General features: G+C 37.9%; 1 protein-coding gene across 9 annotated transcripts in view; it reads left to right on the top strand.

The window, feature by feature from the left end:
• FOXP1 (forkhead box P1) overlaps nt 1-20,928 on the top strand; it is a 612,918-nt gene that overhangs the window by 71,338 nt on the left and 520,652 nt on the right. For 8 of the 9 annotated variants that reach the window (XM_067463468.1, XM_060766354.2, XM_060766356.2 and 5 more), the window contains one exon: nt 19,687-19,793. The gene's annotated coding sequence lies outside the window, so the exon portion shown is untranslated. The remainder of the gene's footprint in view (nt 1-19,686; nt 19,794-20,928) is intronic. The other variant, XM_060766355.2, reaches the window with a different exon arrangement.

The following is a 20,928-nucleotide window of genomic DNA, read 5'->3' as shown; positions in this document are numbered from 1 at the left end:
CCTCTGAATGTCAATAACGGGGGGAAACACTCAGAGAGACATACATTCAGAGTTCTACTTGTGGACTTCACATAAACCTCAATTTGTCCTTTGTGAGAAACAGGATGCTCGAGGAGATAAACAATTTGATCCAACAGATTTCTTCTGTTCTTTATTTGTTCTATGAGCACAGCTTGCTCTAGAGAATGTTTAACAAGGATGTGGCAAAAATGTGAGAATGTAGCTTTTTCTTAACATTTATCAGTGTGTAACATACTTTTTGTTTCAAATGTCTAAGGGTCAAATTATATCTTACTTTAACAGTCTATGTTTTTTGTTTCTTTTGTTTTGTGATTGGTATTGGAGACTGATTTCTATTGAAAGCATGGGTTTAACCATACCCTCCCCAGATGTGATTTTACCAGTATCCTCCCCCCCCCCCCCCCACATGCCCATGCAACACCAAGGTTTAAGGAAAAATCTCCCAAATATGCAAAGTCTCCTAAAAACCACAATTAGTAAAATGCAAATAAAAATAAGGAGAAATCACACCTTGAAAAAGCAAAGTGAAAAGATGTAGCTCCTGCTATATATTTAAATTATCATCTCATTCAATAGCCTGAGCAACACCAGTGGGTAATGAATAGATAAAAGTGAAATGGACTATCCCACTTTTCTTTTGAACAGAAGAGAAATAATCTGGAGGGTCTTTGTGGCTACATCTGTGTAGCAGGTGAAAGATGAAAGGTTGCAAACACATGTCTAATGTACCACTGACAACCAATTGGTGAAGTGATACGAAATTTGTTGAGCAGGAATCATTCCACTTCACCTTCCAAGAGTTTGGGAATAGGAAAAATCAGTGATTCATGCTGCCAGTCTGAAGTTCAAGGAATTTACCCACAGTATTGCATAATACGAGTATCTCAACAGTGCATCATCATGTTTTGGTCTTCAGATAGGTTCACAAACTTTCAGGTTGGTCCAGAGCTTAGCAGTTGTGAGAGTGGAGTTCAGTTGAGCTGGACCTGTCTCAGCTCCACTGGATGGTCACCGTTACTTTGGCTGTCCTGTGTTGCTATCCATTGTTGCTCCTGACAATCGCCGAGTACCTTTGCTGACATCACTAAAAGTGCCCGTGAGACCTGTCCTTTCTGTAGGTCAGACAGGCACCTTTCCACATCTGAACCCATTCCATTCTCAAGGTCACACACATGTCTTTGCTGACGTAGAGGTGCCCAGTGATAGTCAGGAAATCAAGGACAGCAAGCTTGGTTCCATCTCCTTTTTACTGTTGTACGACACTCTGGAGCTTTCTCCAACTTCTGTTAATGTGGAGTAAAACCAAGTTAACCAGTTTTACCCCACATTATGGGCTGGAAATTCCTGAATACTGTATGGATGTCCAGGATCGACTTCTCATCCAATTTGAGGTTTCTGCCAAATACAGACAAGCCCTAAATTTCAGGCTAAAATATGGACTGTCCCACTGGCATTGAAACTACCAGCTTTTAGATTTCTCATGCATTGTTTCATATTTTTAAAAAGCTTTTTTTCAAAAAGAGAAATGCCCTTTTAGATATGTTTGGTTTTTTCCTGACATTTTTAACAATGGTGGTTGACCTTTGGAAATTGGCCATTCCATGTTAAACATTCTGTAAAACTTTAGATAGCATGGTAAAGTGTTTGAAGAAGATATAAAAGCAGCACAATTTATTGTTTGATAAATGTTATATTTGAAACGGAAAGGGAAAATAAGCATTTACCCCAAGAGAGTGTTTTTTAAAATATAAAATTGTATTTTACAAACTTCACTTTGTACCATTGGTGTAGTGTAGCTTATTTCCAGCAGAGGGAATGTGGGACTTGTTAATGAAGCAGGGGGGAAATACCCGCCTCTTTGTGGGCATAGTACCAGGCAATGAGGAGTCCATATAGGTGGATTTAATTTCTTGTGAAGGTCCAAACGATGCAGCCTCATGACAGTTTCCTCATTAACGAGATGGATTAGAATGTGTATCATGACTGATGCCTACCCTGAGTAATATTTTAAGAGCTTATTCCGCTAGAGCTATTGGACACATCTTGGTGGAGGAGAGAAATTGGCGTCTATAGAGGATATTTGTAGAAAGTCACACTTCCACCATATGTTCATAGAAGTCTCTGGATGCAAATTTTGGAAAGATTTTTCAGTGTTGTTGTAGTCTGGTTCATCTTTTTTCTACTACCTATTCTGAATCATACCAACTCTTGGAATATTTGCTTTGCTTTTCATCTGCTAGAGTAAAAAGGCTTCTCCCCTCCTCTCCACAACTTAATTACACAACCGATTTGTTTGACCCTTGTCCCTTGCACTAGGTTGATATTGTGGCTGTGGGAAAACTGGTTGGATTAGAAACCTGAAGCTCTCACACAGTTCTAAATGGATGGAGATAGTAGTGAAGCTGAGGGCATTTACCATGTCCCATTCGTTTGGTACTTCTGCCTTGCAACAAATCATTTTGTAGGAAGGAAAGTGTCCTTTTAATTTTTAATAGCTTTGCCATGAACTTTTATGAGGTAATAATCTGGTTCCTGAGTGGATAAAGGATGAGGTTACAGGCCAAGTACCTTGTTTCCCTCAAGGGTAAAGGTGAAACTGATAACAAAGAAGTGAGAAAAAAGTACAGTGTTGTCATTTTATTCAACCATTGTTTAAATGATTGTTTCTAAAGAAGAATTTAGGAACATGAAATCAGGCATATCACATTGAAAATAATGATAGGCCTACATAGCTAAAGACAGAAGAGGAAGCTGTGTAAGGAGAGTAGGACTTGCTACTGAGTAAACACACCCAGCATTCTTCACATAAGCTTTATTGGTTGGGATTTTATCCTAAATGTTAGACCAGAAAAACAATGTCATCAATATAAATAACCCTTTTCTGTGCAAATCATAAATATGCCAGATAGTGCAATAGAAGTTATAAATTATCTATATTATAAAAGCAGAGCTACCACAAAGCAGTTTTGTCCCTAATATCAACCTGGTCAAGCATTCTTGGTCAGTGTTATGAAAAAGTCTAGAAAATTAGCAGGATAATGCTTGTAATGTTTCTCACTTGGCAAAGTGTGAGATCAAGTTTATTTCTGTCCCCAAACCAGTCTTGAAACTGATGTGAAATGGAGCTGCTGAACTTGCTGACTGAAAGGTTGGCAGTTTGAATCCAGGGAGTGAGGTGAGCACTTGCTGTTAGGCCCAGCTTCCAACCTAGATGTTTGAAAACATGCAAATGTGAGCAGATGAATAGGTACTGCTTATGTGGGAAGGTAACAGCATTCCATGCAGTCATGCTGGCCACATGACCATGGAGGTGTCTACGGGCGACACTGGCTCTTTGGCTTATAAATAGAGATGAGCACCAACCCCCAGAGTCAGACGCAACTAGACTTAATGTCAGGGAAAACATTTACTTTGCTAGAGTAAATATTGCTGTTTAAGTTGTCTTTCTCAAGCTTTGTATATCTGTAGTGCCTAGTGCAGACAAGCGCAGACAATCATTTTGGTGAGCACACATACACTTTCTCCATTTTTGGTGTTTGAGGTAGTATACAGGCAGTCGCATCTCACATGCTTGTGTCCTTTCCGTATCTAATAAGTTAATGTGTATCAAACTAATCACACAGCCAAGGGTGACTCCTCCCAACCCATACCATGTTTCCCTGTGTCAATGTCTTCCTTGAAAAAAAATGTTTTTGACAGATCTTGTGCAACCATACAAGTATGTGGCCTTTATCCCATCGGAGAAATAAAAAAACCCACATCTTTTTGTTCCTATGGACCTGCGCAGTTCTTTTTAATAAATAAATAAATAAATAAATAAATAAATAAATAAAGGAAATAATGATGGAAAAGCAGAAAACATTTATGGCTTTATTGATGGTTCTCTGACTGCCACTGGAAGTGTACTGATGGCCTTTTTGGCAAAGGAGAATCAAGTTGGATGAAAAGAGCACCCTCAAAACATGTCCAAAAGACACATCACTGGTACAGAAGATGCGATACAGATCACACATGAAAAAAACTATGCTTCTGACATGAATGGTAAAATCAAAGCCAATTGTTTCCCATTTTTCAAGAAGTACTTGCAGCACATTCTTTGCCTACAAGTGCCTCCGAGTTACTGATGAAAATGACCTTGTGTCTTGTGATAGGACTCGTTGGCACCAGTAGTCAAAGAGTGTCAGAAACAGGGTATAAATATGTGTAATATCCATAGTATTCTGATCAATACTATGAGAATGTGAGGGTTAATGTAAGAACATAAGAGCTTTCTACATCTCTAGTCGGTCTTAACAATGTCTATGAGAAACCCCAGACCAGGACATTAGGTCAATAGGCTGCTCCAGAAGACAGTATCTCCTACACAGATAAATAGGATGTTATTGTCCTGATGGATGGAAGGTAGCATATAATCATTTTGACTAATTGCTATTTGAAACTTTATTTTCTAGAAATCTGCTTTACTTTTTTTGGGTAATTTTACAAGTGGGTGACCAACACCGCATTTTAGAGTAGCAAATTACATATTTTCACTGTGTGTTGTTAAAAGAGCTTGCCTATGTTGAACCTTCCACCACTCAGCTTACAATTCTAGTATGTAGCAGAGAAGGAACACCATTCTCTATTTGTTTTCATTGCCTCATTTATAATTTTAAAAATTTATGTCACTTTTCCTCCTGGGATACTTTGCCCTGATAAATGTCCCTTTATATGAAATTACAATGAACTTTACACTTTAAAGTAATTACACTTTACAACTTTTCCATTTTGTTGACTATCCACCCAATTTGCAGAGATTGTCTTCAAAGTCTTCACTCTGTCTTTGTTTTTAACCATCCTGATTCATTTGGTGTGATCCTTAAAGTTGGCCATCTCATGGCTCATACTTAACTGAAGAGAATTTATGAACGAATATTATTTGCAGTGCATATCCTTGGGAAATGTTGCTGTTTTTTCTCCTCCATTGCCAGAACAGTTGATTTATTTCTGCTCGGCTTCCTGTTCTTTAAACAGCTACTGAGGGGCCTTATCAAAAACGTCTTTAAAATCTAAGTATATAGCATCTACCAGACGTTGTGAAAATCTCATGTATGCAACAGAGGTTTCCTTTCTTGTAGTAAAAAGAAAGGAAAAGAGGGGGCCTATAAACTAGTCTTACTTGGTTAATTTAAGTCTGAATTTTCTACTGCTTTCATCAAAATACTGTAAATAAAATAATACGCGCACTGTATGTATCATAGTTATTAATGGGTTCATTGCTAGTTTAGATGTTTTGTAAATGATGGAGTTGCATTTATTTTAGTCAGGAAGAGTGACTACATAGAAGAAAATGCTTCTGCTGCTGATCTCAGCTGAGTTATCAGAAGGGAAGATTGTCAAATAAGCAGAGAATTTCCCAAGAGCAAAATGGTGGAAGACCATCTTCATAATTTTCCACCTCTTTCAGAAGATTCAGAATCATGTGATCCACACACTGACCAGTAAAGAACAGTCTATGACAAAGTAATCACACAGCACTGTCCCCAAAGATTGTTTTCATTTTGTCCTAACAAGAAGATCAAATCACACAATGGTTGTCACAGTGGACATGCGTTTTTGAGCTATTCCAGACAACGAGTGTTTAGTTACAATGTTGAAATCCCTGAGAATTGAGGCTCTGGAAATCTTTTAACAGCAGAGCACACCTCCTTGAGCTTTTTCAGATTAACCATTAGACTGTAGTAGTGTGAATTCCTCAATCTGTCTTTGGATAGGTACAGATTTCTGGACTGAGTATCTGTGCAGTAAAATAGAACTTCAATGGAATACAGTAACTTCCCTGAGGACCTGAACTGTTTTTTGAAAGGCCACAAGACTGAAAGAATGTCTTAGGCTTTAGATTATGTTTACTTTAATACATAGCATGCATCTGTGGCTTTTTCATACAAAAAAACCCCCAGTCTGAAACATTACTCAGGTGTTAGGTTGCCTTTGACATGTTGCCCATATCATAGTCCCTAAGCTAAATGAGGCTCCTTCACCTGCAATTTGTTATTCTCATTTACAATGAGCAGAAAATCCCCATTCACATCATTTGCTGCTTTTTCTCCATGCAAATTACATGGAGCACAAAAAGTTAAAGACCCTCACCACTCTATATTTTGTGGATGTATTGAATACTGAACTTGAGATGTAGTTGACACTCCCTTCACTTGCTGATTCCCTTATCATTGGAGGAAGACCCTCAAACTACAACCTAATCTATTCAGTAATTCTGACATATCTGAATTCCTTGCCATGTACTAGTACCAGGAAAATTAATTTTAATGAGGCAAAATAATTTTTAAAAATACTGACCAATTTATTTTGCTATACATATCAGTTAGCTTCCAAGGCTATCTGATATGTAGGAACAGACCAGTGCTTATTTTTTCCCAGTATTCCAGGGACTGGAATGATTTTTCTGCCCTTTAGCTACAACAGCTTCTTCCTTTCCTGGAAATTTACCTGGGACCACCAGACAATGGGTCAGATACTAGCACTCTTTTATGATTCACCATTGAGTAGTACTACATTATGAAACACAGTTTCCTGATATATTTGCCTGGAGAAAATACTTCCCTTATCCAACCAGTAGTACCTCACCAGATCCACACTAAATGGTGCCATTGGTTAAATTTTTGAAGTCAATTATGTTACCATTCTACATTCACAAACCACTCTTTTATCATAATATATTATTGACTGTTACATTGTGATGATGAAGACATGATAGTCTGTGATATTATTTCTTTGATAGCACCAAAGATTTAACAACATATTATATGATATCTCGGACTGTGTTGGTGAATAAGATCAGTTTAGTCTAAGAGTTTGATATTTAACTTTCTTTTTTAAAGTATGTTATGTGTAATCAACTGACACACAATGCAATGCATGTTTCACTGACAGTTAATAAAATGGAATAGACTAGGGCATGATAATATAATCCTTATACAAGTTTGGTTGCTAAGCCTGCGAGACCCTCAGGCAATTGTGGACAAATACATTTTGCATTGTTACTTTATTTTGCTGTTGTCTCAGATGACTAGGCAGCATTTCCATCATTTCAAGGTACTGTACTCTGTTATTGCACTATTTGCTGTGACACAAATCTGCATAAAATTGTAAGACAGGCTGCGCTGTATACTGAATGAAAGAACACTTATTTGTTTGCGACATGCAGTTGTTTTTACAACACTGCTGAACAGGTCCATGAAAATCATAACAGTTTACCATCATGTCAGTGTGTGTGTAGGGGGAGTGTAATTACAGAAAAAAGTGGGGACATGGAGACAGAGGCATGGGGGGCGGAGGATGCAAGGCCATAAGATTCATACAGTCAGTTCTCTAGCAACCCCTACATTGATGTGGAAAGAAGTGAAAAGTTGCAATCTTGTATGTAGACAGCCAGTGACCAGGTTAGGATGAAGGCATCTGAGTCGAAGGCCAAACCGATAACTTTCCAAGCCCTGACTGGAAATGATTGACTGAATTGCCTGAACGTTAATGCACAGGAATCAGGAGGCAATACCTCCTGATGTATCCCAAGTAGTTCCTATGCTAGGAGATCATCCTTTTAGGCATCCATTTTGCATTGGAAAAAAGACGGAAAGATGATTTTAACCTTGTGATCCTTCTTCTCATTGCATAGTCAAGCCCTCTCACCTTCCCCATCAGAGAGGGGGAATGGAACAAGGCATATTGGCACCCTGTCCCCATCAGATGGAGGCCAAAAAAGTGGATAGCTCCGTCGGAACTACCCAAAACACAACTCACCTTGTGTTGGTGGCAAGGAAGTGTCTTGCGACACTTCCTCACCACTTTGGGAACCAGTGGGGCGGAGCCAAGGTAATGTTGTCTGATGGTCCTTAGCAGACCCTGTCCTAGAAGTGGAGAAAGGGGGCAAAATTCCCCAGTGTGACAAGGTGGGAAGTCTGTGGTATTATAGTAGATACGAATAGAATTCTCCTGATGTCTATTAGGAACTCATGTTCTGTTGTTATTGGAAAACTTCCAGTTTCTTTTTTAAAAATAGAAAGCTTACTAATTTTCCAGACCTCTCTCAACAATTTGTGTTTTCGTTTGGTTACTCTAGAATTCCTATAAAACGCTATTTTTATTACATTTCTTTTTGTTAGCATGCCAGGTAGACTTGACATGAACTTCAGTGTAAATCTGTTTAATTGCAACTCATCTGGCAAGTAGATAGTGACTATTTTTATCAGACACTATCACTTGATATGGATGGAAGAGGGTGGAATGACAGTGAAAGGGAGGAATGAATAAGCGTAATAAAGCTGAATTAACAGATATGTATTTACATTGGAATTTATTTCCTGTTATTTTGATTCTTACACATTACTTAGAGTGGCTTCTGCAATTAAGGATAACTGAAAAATACAACATTCCATTAAAAATAACAGTATGATGTAATGGAAAAAGATTCAGTAAATAACAGAAGCATCATAAGAAAGAAAATATGCTTGGATAACCGTAGGACTAAGACTCTGGATTGTAGCCTAAGACTCTGAGAGGCAGTGTCCCCAGTTTTGCACTGGGTGTAATTTCCCCCCTCAAATACCCGGAATGGTTTGGTACTGGCCATTTCAATGTACTTTTGGTGGTTGCCCCCAAAAGATATTGTTTTCCTAGGGAGTCAGATTAGCTGCCTCTCTTTTTGATGGCATTCCATTGGCAATAGACTTCTTTTTTACTTGGAATAGTTCCATTGTACCGCTCTGTGTTGGTTTTTCTCCTTGACTGACAGTTTATTTAAGATGAAAGGCCAGTTGATCATCCTGAAACTCTAAATGGCTTTTGATACCACTGGTTATGGAATCTTACTGGACCAATTCAGGGGGAATTCAGGGGAAAGGAAGTAGGAATGGGATGGGAGTAGGCCTGGTTCAGTAACCCCAACACCCACAACAGAGGGAGGAGAATGCCCATTATGTAGGGTACCAGTATGTGGGGATAAATAAAACTAGGAACATTCCAACATTGTATGTCATTGTAATGAAATTGTTCTTTTTTCACACTTTTCTAAATTAAATACCTGTCTGGTCATGGAAGCTAAGCAGCGTCAGCCTGGTTAGTATTTAGATAGCAGCAACTGAAGGTCCCAAAGGCTATATTTTGGACGAAGTAACTGGCAAAACCGCTTCTTAGTATTCCTTGCCATAGAAAACCTTATAAAATAAATGGGGATGCCATAGGCAACTCAAAAATCCCGTACATATGCTCACACATAAATTCAAATCCTAATTAGAACACCTTATATTTATATATATATATTTCTAATGTGACAGATAGATTATAACTACAGGCAAGATATGTTATAGGCAAGTATACAATTCTATATGAGTCATAATGGGATCTCAGCATAGTCTGCACTTATATTTGCACTGGATTATTTTGAATATATTTATAATGTAATGTCATGTTTTATTATGGAACTGACATGCTTCTTCTTTGTATTAGAGATACTTTTAATATTATATCAGTCTGCATTGTTCAGATTGCTTCATAATATTTCTGACCAACTCTTCTGACACTAAGATTCAATTTTTGTACCACAATTGTAGTAATGTAGATACGAACAAATGTTAATTCTTTAATGACGCATATAAAACTTGGATAGAAATATAATTTTGATTATCCAGCCAATTTTTAAAAAACTCTTGAAGCATAAAAAGAAGCTATCCAAAATGAAATAGAATCTGAAATTGACCTCCACCAACAGTAATACCATGATGATAATTTTCTTTTTCTAAGGAAACTGATGTATTATTGGATATGCTACTGCAGCTAGAGTGTACTCTCTGCAATACAGGCAATATGAACAGTAGCATACTCAATATACAGTGTTTGGCCCAACAGATATAAATATTGTATTTTTTCTAATACTGGAGTCAGAGGTGGGGTGAAGTTTTCATTGTGTCTTTTCACTGTTGAAATCACCAGATCAGGAGAATCAGAGAGAGGAACTTGTATGATTTGAAAGCTGGCAGAGATACAGTCAGATAAAGTTAGGTTAAGAAAAGAAGGTGCAGAACACCAGATTACTATGTGGCTAGAGTTCACTTGGGAGTACAGGCAGTCCATGAGTTACAAACATCTGACTTACAAACAACTCATAGTTAAAAACGGTTATGAGATAACAGGAAGTAGGAGAAATCTACCTTTCGGAAGGGAAATTGTCTCCTGAAAGAGTTATCAAGGGGTAGAAGTATCTCAACTGAAGCTTTATCACCAATCCTTGTTCCCACAAGCCATTTTTTTCAAAATTCAATTCTCATGGGGACACAAAGTACAGCTATCCTGTTTTAATGTATTGATTTCAATTGTTTTACAATAAAAATCAATTAAGTTTTAGGTTATTCTGTTTGTGAGCCACTTTGGATCCCACCCTGGGAGAAAGTTGGCATATAAATGAAAGGAAAAAAATAAACATACAAACACAGTCTGGACTTCTGGAGAACTGCTGGACTCACTGTAGAAGCTCAGTAATACCAATGGTCAGTATTACTTTGTGGCAGCATTTGTCTTCAGCAAGGAACTTTTCGTCCATTTTGAATTGGATAATGATGGTATCAACCTTTTGTCCTAATATCAGTGTTTTTTTGTGCATCCTATTCTGCTCTTATCCAGGTGTTTAAAAATAATGATTTACTACTCTGTCTACATCCAACGATCTGAGCATTTCAACTCAGGTGTATGATAGAATATGTAGATAATGATTAACAACTCATAATCTTGTAACCAAAAATATTCTTATCAGCAGCTTTTCAAATCTCACACTCGGCATGGAATGTGCCCATGGCAAAAACTTAATGCTTGACAAAGGCTGCTGCAGTCAGATTCCACACACATGAATTATGACAAGAAAGTTGACTGTTTTGTGGTTGTTGTGTCTGGTTTAATTCCTGCTTTTTAAGTTGCAGTTGCATTTGGTCATTTGAACCTTATTTTCCTAGTCTGACCAAACCAGCTGGATCCCCGTTCACTGCAGGGGAACATAAAACTTTCAGTCTTACAGCTAAAGTGCTCACTCAATAAGAAGATTCCTCTTACATCATGCACACTGTCATGTGGGGTTACAGTACTTTAGTGTACTCCATTTTATTTGATTGGATACTGAACAAGGCAAGGAAACACATTAATGGAAAGAAGAACACACTTTGGGCACAATCCAAGTCGATTATATCAGTGGAATTCTTGTCTTAACTTTAGTGAGAGGTATGGCACGCCCAATATGTCTGCATGCGGTAATTTTTTTATTAACTCCATGAAAGCTCAAGATTAGTAAGAAGTAACAAGGGAATCAGAGCATTAATTCCAAAAGAATTGTTTTGCTGCCGCAAGTAGGTGTGGTGCAAACTGCATGCCTCATTGTTCTCCAGCATCTTATGCCAGCTGGCTGAGATGTGAAATCCGGTCCTTTATACTGATGTGCCAGGAGTGAGCCAACAGTATCCCTGATATTTGGGCCTCATTGTAGAGTGATACATAGATGCAGTTGCTGGTTCCCAGCTAGAGTAGATTCACTGAATTCCTTTGTAAGCATTGGTTTGCCATTCATAAATTAATGAAATGGGTCTAGCACTTATAGTCCTATAGTCAGTAAAGGAATAAACTATATTGAACACAATGGGACTTACCGTAATTCTGTTTAAAAGCAATATTTTTGTGTTTGGAAAGATTAGCCATTTACAAGAAACATTGCCCAGGGGACATCTGGCTGTATTTACTCAGTCTTTGAGGAGGCTCTTTCCGTGACATTGCCCCCTCCCACCAATGTGTCGGGAAGTTGCTGCTAACTGTGAGAGAAATATGGTCGAACACCAGGAAGGCCACCCACTGCATGGCTATCAGCCTCCTTCCAGGAGACTCAAATGTTCTCCCAGCAACAGCAAGAGTATCCCTCTGGTCAGCTAAACCAGGAAATCCTGATTGGATCCCCCCCCCCCCCATGAGGGTCTGCCTCCAGGGGCAAACCAAGAATTGACAACTTGGAAGTTCCTGAACAGACTCAGAAGTGGAGTGGGCAGATTAAAACACAACCTGGCAAAATGGCACGACCTAAAATAATCCTCCACCTTGTGCTACTGTGGGGCAGAACAAACAACTCTGCATCTGTATGCTTGTTCACAATGTCCTGCCTCATGTGCAGAGGAAGAATTGTTTGAGGCTACAGACAATGTGGTCACTGTTGTCCATTTTTGGTCAAAAGATATTTAGCCACTTGTTCTCCTTCTGTTTTTATCAGTTTTATACTAATTTATGCAATGATTTTGATATGAAATAAATTAATTAAACTGTAATTCTGAGTGGAACATAACATGATACCATGACACTTGCACTGTAAAAAATAAAGTATTAATCTTCATAGCACTTTAAAGTGTTCAGAGTGTTTCATGTATGTTGTGTAATAATCCTTTTAATGACTGTATAAGGAAGGTCAGTATTTTCCCCTCATATTGCAGAAATGGCATTGAGGAAGAATATTGCTTAAAACTGCCCAGTGAGTTTATGTGATGAGTGAGATTTGAACCTTCTCTCAGTTTCTTAGCTGCTATGATATACTTTGTTCCCCTGGAAATGAGTGTGAAAGCACAATACCCAGCCAACGTGATATGAGAATATGCCCCCTTCACCTCCAATTTCTTATTCAAAGATGGTTAACCAATCAGTTTTTAATTCTTTCCAAGGGGAAGGTTATATAATTATTCCAACATTCCCATTTTCTACATCAGCTTGATTTTTTTCTTAATTTGCTAAATGTGAAGGATAAATAATTTAGCCTGGTGAAGAATGATAAATCTGGATATCAGAGGGAGAAGACATGGATGATAAATGGCTGACATCCCACTCCAGCTACCTAAAGCAGGATTGCCTGGACAAAGCATGAGGGAAAAAAGAGTTGGAAAGGATGTTCTCTCCAGTTATTTTGAATGTAGAATTTGTACCCCTATGGCTCTGACTGTTACTTCTGTTAACCAACATGTTGAAAGCATAACTTGTTAACTTCCTCAGCATATATCTTGTTTGTAGTGGCATCACTGGGAAATCAAATGGGAGGTAGAGGTGCTCTTTGGATGACTTTCCTTGGAGATAAAGAAAACCACAGGGACGTGGCATGCCTGTGTCGTATCCTGGGAATGCTGAATGTTTGGGAGGTTAGCCTTTGGTGGCATTGCTGTTGTCATTGGTTCTAAAGAACCTGACAAGTGACTGAGACAGGCTCACAATATAGATTAAAAGGATAAGGCGCTGAAAACCTGCTACAAAAGGTTTTACTGTTAACAACAATAAAAAAGAAGGATCTTGACGAGATGAGCAAAATGTTTCTTCGCTGTAGATTTAATGTGTTTTTAAGTTCTGAAATGACATTTACTTGTTTGGAAACATATTTTTACTCAGATGAATATCTAGAGACCATTCTTGTACTACCAAACCAATTGGTTCACACATCTATTGACTACCTCTGTTCCAAAAGATCCTTTTAAATGGCTGTAATAATGTGTTTAGTTGGTGTTATTAAAGTGGTTCACAAATATTATGCTATTTAAATCTATAACTATTTTGGAGAAATGGGCTGTTTTGCTTCTTTTTTGTAGGGTTGGGTAATACATAATCTATCTCAGTCCTCAGCATTACAAAGGTTTCAGTGTCCACAACTGGGAGGTTTACTGGAGGAAGAACTGCCCCAATCTTTTGGAAGGAAATCTAGAGTCAAGGAGTCTTTAAATAAAGGCTGAATCGAATATGCTTAATCCATATACCTTGAAAACCAAACATAGTTTTCCAGCAGTAAAGTTGATTGATGTTAGATTGCTTAAGATATCACTTAATCAGACTTACCCCCTGCTATGTAATGAACGTAGTTATGATTAGAGTTTAAGAACTCATGAGTTGTTTTAAAATGCAGAGCTAGAAGGAAGAAAATTGTGTTCATTCAATAATATATTTTTAAAAGATGCATTCAGAAAAGCCAAACTGAAATTGTAGAGAAAATAGCATACAGCAGCTGACAATTATATTGAAGGAGTATGAGTGAAATTATTTGTAGTTATGTAATAGCATAGTCTTCCCTTCAGAGAAGAATTTTTGTAAAGGAGCCATGTCTTGTGCCAGAGCTGTGTGTAGTTTCTGGTCTCTCCAAAGGTTCTTTCCATGGCAGAAAGCAACACAGGTTAATTCTGAAGTGCAAACTTAGTAAATGATTCAGCACATGGTTAAAAAGCAGCAAAGTATTCCAGTCTTTTTGCTGATAGGGTTCAGTAATCCCCTCCTACAGCCTTATCACATGGGGCAAAAAAAAAAAAAAAAGCATCCTGGGAAGCTTCTGCCCCATTTTACCCATGGAGCCCATGCTACCAATCAGATGACATAGAGTGACTTTGTGGGTGAACTGGGCTGGCAGAGTGGTGGGATTCTGCTGCCACCAACACGGAAGCTTCCCTGTGTTTTGTAAAGAACAACAGGGCTGTGGTGAAATCAAGCCATGCGGTGATGCTTTTCCATGTGGGATGGGGAAGCATTAACTGGTGGCCGGGGTGCTGACATTGCCCTACTGCGGCCCTGCTGCCACCCAGATTTACCAAGGAGGCTGGCGGATCATAACGCTGAACATCATCCATGTGATGAGGTCCTTAGTGGTAAAACTGGACCCTCAAACTCTACTCAGACCATCCCTCAGCTGGCATTCAAATTCAGTCCCCATTGTTGGATATATGAGGAGACCCGTGGAAAATGAACTCCCAACGTTCATATACAGGCAGTCCTCAAGTTAGGTATGTTCTTTAGTTGAATTTGTATGTAAGTCAGAACAGGTACTTTTTAAAGTATAACTCCAGTCAAAAATAAATGAATGAATGAATGAATGAATGAATGAATGAATAAATTTTGGGTATCATAGAGAAGGGTTAACACCCCTGTAATTTTTGGTTTACTGTCCATTCTCCTATTCAGAGGATTTCCCCTCACTTTCTGTCCCTGTGATACTTGAATTTTGAAAAAATTACCATGTTGTGAGAACAAGGATTGGTGATAAAGCTTCAGTGAAGACATCTTTCCCCCATGATAACCCTTTCAGGAGTGAATTTCCCTTCTGAGGGGTAGATTGCTCTCACTTCCTGTAGTCTCACCCCAGTTCTTAACTATGAGTCATTTTGTAAGTTGGATGTTTGTAACTTGGGGACTACCTGTAGTACCAAAAAAGCCTCCCAGATAAAATCAATTTGTGCAAGTACAACCTGTCCCCCTTGACTATTAGCTATGATAAATGTATCAGCAGGTAAGTAACATTGAAGAAATTCACTCCCTCAGTCCATTCCCAACATTTATATCTTTTCCCAGTGTCAAACTGTAAAGCCAAATGCAAGACTTACCCAACTAGGTTCACTAATATGAACAAACCCTTTCATGTTACTGGACAGCTATTCACGTTCGGCCATGATGCTAAAAAGTACTCCAGGACCCATCTTCCAGCAGGAGAGGTCCAGGTATTGAGGTTCTTTTGCCCCTGTACTTTGGGAAACCCATTTAGGTTTTAATAGGAAGAGGAAAGATAAGTGGATAACATTCTGAATACTTGTGAAATCATTGTTTCAGCACTTTTCTGTTTTACCACTTAATGTTTATGAAGCTAATTTCTCCCTTTCAAGTTTTTGATACTAGGAATAAAATGTCGGCTAATAATAACAATAACATAAAAAGCAGAGTTGTAATCTGCATTAAAACCTGATATACTTATTTATAATTAATAGCTTTTTCTATCAGTCTGTTATTCAAACTTTAAGTAGGCAAGAGATATCACATTTTAATGGCTTATTTCTTTCTAATTTTTTTTGGTCTCTTTTGAGTGGCTGTCTTGGAATCATTTACCTATCAGTTTTCTACTGAATGTGTTTCTCAGTGAAAATAATAGTGATGCAATTAAATCATGTTAAGCATGAAATGCTGATATCAGAAAAACACATTGTACTTTAAAAGGTTTATGGAATTTCCAGTATTAGCTGTTCTAGGCCAGTTTCACACTTATTGAGAGCAGCAATCCCTCAGGCAATATGCTGCGTAGGTTTTGATTTGATAACCTTTGTCACCCACCCTTGATAACTGTGGATTGATTAGCAACGGCTGGTTGAATACAGACTTTGAGTTTGTCAGAGGGTGGCTATTTATAGGCATTATCAAATTGGTCATGTTCAGCCATGTTTATTTCAGAGGTAACCTAACTGAGCATGTGTTACATTGTCCTATAAAGTATTTACCAGCTGTGTTTTTGGGAACACTGGTCTGCATGCAGTTATTATTTCCAATAGGAGGCACTTTGACTTCTGCTTTTGTGGAAAAGTTGGGGTATAAATAAGTTGATTGATTGATCAAGAAATCAATGGAACTGAGACAAATGTTGACTTACCATGTTTCTCTTAATTTAATGAGCCTGATGGTTGCATTCCATGGGCAAAACTTAATTCACTGTTGTCTTGATTGCTTTTTTAAATTGTATCTGAGAACCTCACAATGTCATTGAATTTGTTTTTAATCATATAAAGAATGCTCTGCAGCAACTTCCACATTGATTTAGTGTAATATTTGGGATTATTCCTCCCCTTAGGATTCAGCTGCACTGTAGAATTAATGCAGTTTGACATTACTTTTAACTGCCAATGCTCAATGCTATAGAATCATGAGAATTGTAGTTTGGTGAGGCACCAGCACACTTTGATAGATCTGGAAAAACTACAACTCCTATGATTCCATATCATTGAGCCATGGCGGTGGTGCCACACTGCATTCATTCTGCAGTGTAGATGCATCCTTAACCTCCTTGCCTGGCCATAGAAACTACATGAATGGTGCAAGCAAAACCTTGTAATATACATCAATACGGATTTCTTCAGAGTAGTACAGTTCCTATGCCTCCTCAACTCAGATGTTGGCCCTTCAATGTAATACTCCCATTTAGGAGTATTACATGAAGTGTGGATGTTTTCCTATCCTTCCTTTGTCCAAAACCATCTTTGCATTCTTTTTTAATGGAAAAGAAAGAAAGTTTTAGTGATAATAGAAATTATCTTATGCATCTTTGTAGAAAACTGTAGATAAAAGAGCATCATGAGGTTTTAGGTGTACTTTAATTTCCAAACTATTGTGCTATAAGTAGGAGCTATTTGGCAATGAAATGTGCTGTCTTGGAGTGTGGTGGAGTCTCCTTCTTCGGAGGTTTTTAAAATAGAGACTGGGTGGCCATCAGTCGGGAGTGCTTTGATGGTGCATTTCTCCATGGTAGGGGATTGGACTGGATGGCTCTTGGGGTCTCTTCCAACTCCATGATTCCAGGAAATCATTGTTTCAGATTCCTATAAGCAACAAGGTACTAGAAGGGTTAAATTCCCTACCAGGCACTTAAAGCTTTTTTCAAAAACAATATTCAAGTTTGTTTATGTACAGGCAGTGCCACTAATGGGCAGTGACTAAAAATAATTTGCATATGCATAAGGTTTAAATGCAGGGTTGACTTTTGTAGAAGGAGCAGGTGCAAAAAGTTGTACTGTAATGTTTTGTTTTGTTGCCTGATGGTAGGGCTGTTTTGTAAACAACCTGATGCATCGACCTCGGGGAACTGCCAGCTGCTCTGCTCAGGTTCCCTGTAGACATTTTGACAAAGTGGGGATTGTTGAAAATGGCAAGTAAACAAGAAAATAAGCTATATTTGATCATCTCCTAACATGTTTGAACGCACTTGTTGTTTTTGAGGACTGATTCCCAGACATGCACTTAAATCTGATTTGGGATTCCACCTGCTCCATTTAGTTGCCTGTTGTTTTAAACAAACTTTCAGAATTGACAAGATGAATTGTATTTATCAAGTAGGTAGGCCTACTTTTTGTATGTAAATCAGAAGTTTGCCCTGTGATATAGAAACTGGCAATACTATGTTTCCAGTCATTTTGAGGACAGAATGTCTAATTTCCTTTCTACTTGTTTGTTGGAGCTGATTTTGGAGGGGACTGGCATTGTTTTATGCTTATAGAGAAAATCACCTTGTAGTCCCACTTGTGTTTATGCCTCTTAATGAATGATAAAATTCTATTGATAACATACTGAAGTGATCACTTTTCCTATGGATAGGAAAGAAAGTAAAGTGTTACTATGATTTATTTATACTTGTTGGTACATTTTAAAGGGAAAACAGCAAAGTTAGTGCAACCGGGGTGTGGTTTGTAATATATAGGGAGTGGACGATGTCTCTGTTTAAACATCGTCACAGGCACGGCTGGTGGGGACAAGGGAGAGGTCTTTCTTGGTGGTGGCCCCCTGACTTTGGAACGTCCTCCCTAGAGAGATTAGGTAGGCCTCCACACTATCCTCCTTCTGGAAGGAATTGAAAACCTGAATGCATGGACAAACCTTTGCAAATGTCTAGCCCAATGGTCTGCAATTAACGACACAGCACTGCACTTTTGTCCCATGCCCTACTTTATGAGCGACAACTTGCACTATCCTATTCCCTTGTTCCTGTATACAGTTGGCCATTTTTATGACAGTTCTCTCCATAAGTTATTGGGTCCTGTTTTAAGCTTAAACTATTGTTTTATATGCTGTTGGTTTAATCTTTTATTGCATTGTATGTTTATGTGTTGTTTTGGACACATTATGCCATATGTAAGCCACGCGGAGTCCCTTCGCGGAGATGGAGGCAGGGCACAAAAATAAAATTGTTATTATTATTTTACTGACACAAAAACACAGTATGTCATAGCAAACGAGAAATATATGCCAGATTTCATATTACAAAATCTGTGATGTATTTTCGAATAATGCGCACAGATCCAAGTAAGGTGGCCTTTTGCAATTGACAGATCGTGATTTTGTCAATGTATTATTATTATTACTATTATTATTACTATTATTATTATTTAATAGGTTTAAATTTATTTTAACTATTTTAAAGTAATGTTTTAAAGTGGATTGCTATTTAAGGCCTTTTTAATTGTTGTATGTTAGCCCCTTGGGCTCACAAATTGGAGAAAAGTGGGATATAAATGAAATAAATACATGCATAAAATAGTACAGATCTGAATCTGTATTTTGTTGGTTGAACACTTGCTTTTGAAGCACTTTTAAATAAATTGTTATGTGTAATCTTTTCTTCAAAGGTTTAGTGAGCCAACATTTTTTCAGTATATGGTTCAGTATACACATATACAAAATGGTTAACAACAATGTATAAAATTACATTTAGTTTATGTGTACAAATTGAACATGAATCATCAATGAATTTTGTATTTAGAGTTAGGTCACATCTCCAGGATATCTAATCTGAAATCCAAAACACCTCTGGTCCCAAACATTTCTGATAAGGAATATTCATTGTATATTGGATTCTATCCAGACTTCGCTCCCATGGAAATCACTGTTTGGCCTTTTCATATTGGCTTCTGTGGCAGCCAATTTAATCTGGACCTGGCCTATATATAGGGTGGGTGATTTTGAAGTCATTTTAGACACTAGTTCCGTTTATAATAATACTATAATGGTTATTTTGCCCTGTCTTTGAGAACTATTGACTTCTTATGAAGGAAACCAATCCATGAAACACTATGACAGAGAGGTTTTTTTTTTTTCTCATTTCAGCAGTCTGCAGCCCTGCTTGTGAATATGCCAGAGATGAAACAGGGTTAGTCCCTTGCAAGACTTCACCAGCCATGAAGGAAAATGTGTAATACCTGCAACTGAACCTGGTGAGTCAAGAATGTATGTGTGTGACCTCATTTAAGAATCTTTTCCTAGGAACTCACAATAATTCTTGCAAAAGAATTTTTTTCTGTTTGTTTTTTAAGAATTTAGAACATTTGCCATTTAAATTAAATTAAGTTAAATTACATTAAATGTAGCCAAAATGTAATTTGACATCTCATAGATTTGTGGATGGAGAGGTAGTGTGGTCCAGTGATTTAAGCATCGGACTATTTATTTATTTTTTTTTTCACAGCATCTGCATTTGATTCACAAACCATTTCATTCTATCTATAGACCAAGTGGTCATTTCTTCATGTAAGGAACTGCGAGGGAGCCTAGAAGGAGATGACAGGTCAAATAAAGTAACCTTCACCCATGGCTGGCAATCTGAATTAATTAGAAAAGGCATCCCACTTATCAATTTTTATATACCGCCACTCCCCGAAGGCTCAGAGCGGTTTACAATATACATATGCAATACATTACATTTAAATATTCATGTGCACATTACATTTAAAACTTTACATTACATACCTTACACTTAAAACTTAAAAGTCAAGAATCTCATCCTCATACAGCCATAGAAATCAATTGGGAGTTATTAGGGCCTTTCTACATGACCAATAATTCGAGCTTCATCTGACATCAGGGGCACTGGGTTGGACGTGCATGGTGGCAACACAGAATATCCCGGAACCACCTCAGAAGCATTCCTAACATGGTTTCACTGAGCAACCAACCTGGAGGTCCCTCCCCAGTGACATGCTCTCCAAGTAGTTTTCGGCACTGTTGCCGCCTTACTAAGGAAACTGGGAGTAAAGTGTGGGGAAAGGGCTCTTATTGAATGCAGCAATGCCATTATGGAATTTTGTGGGTTCAAATTTGGATTTTTAAAAAAATAGTAGTTGAGTTTTTAAAAGTAGTCACTCTTTCTCCTAGTTTTTGTGTTATGAATCGTGATCATATGTCTTGCCGCCACTGTGATTTACTGCAAAAGAAACTTAATTCTGAATATAATTCCAGAGCACATCCTAGTGGCCTCATGCCAGTAAACATGAATAACAAATTGCATGGAAGTAATAGAAAATAATCAGTACTATTTTAGTAAAAGTAGAAGACACGTACTCCCCTGCTGCA

The sequence above is a fragment of the Anolis sagrei genome, chromosome 2, assembly GCF_037176765.1.
Source record: "Anolis sagrei isolate rAnoSag1 chromosome 2, rAnoSag1.mat, whole genome shotgun sequence".
Lineage (NCBI taxonomy): Eukaryota > Metazoa > Chordata > Lepidosauria > Squamata > Dactyloidae > Anolis > Anolis sagrei.
The sequence above is the reverse complement of the archived record's forward strand: the minus strand, read 5'-3'. Positions and strand labels throughout refer to the sequence as shown.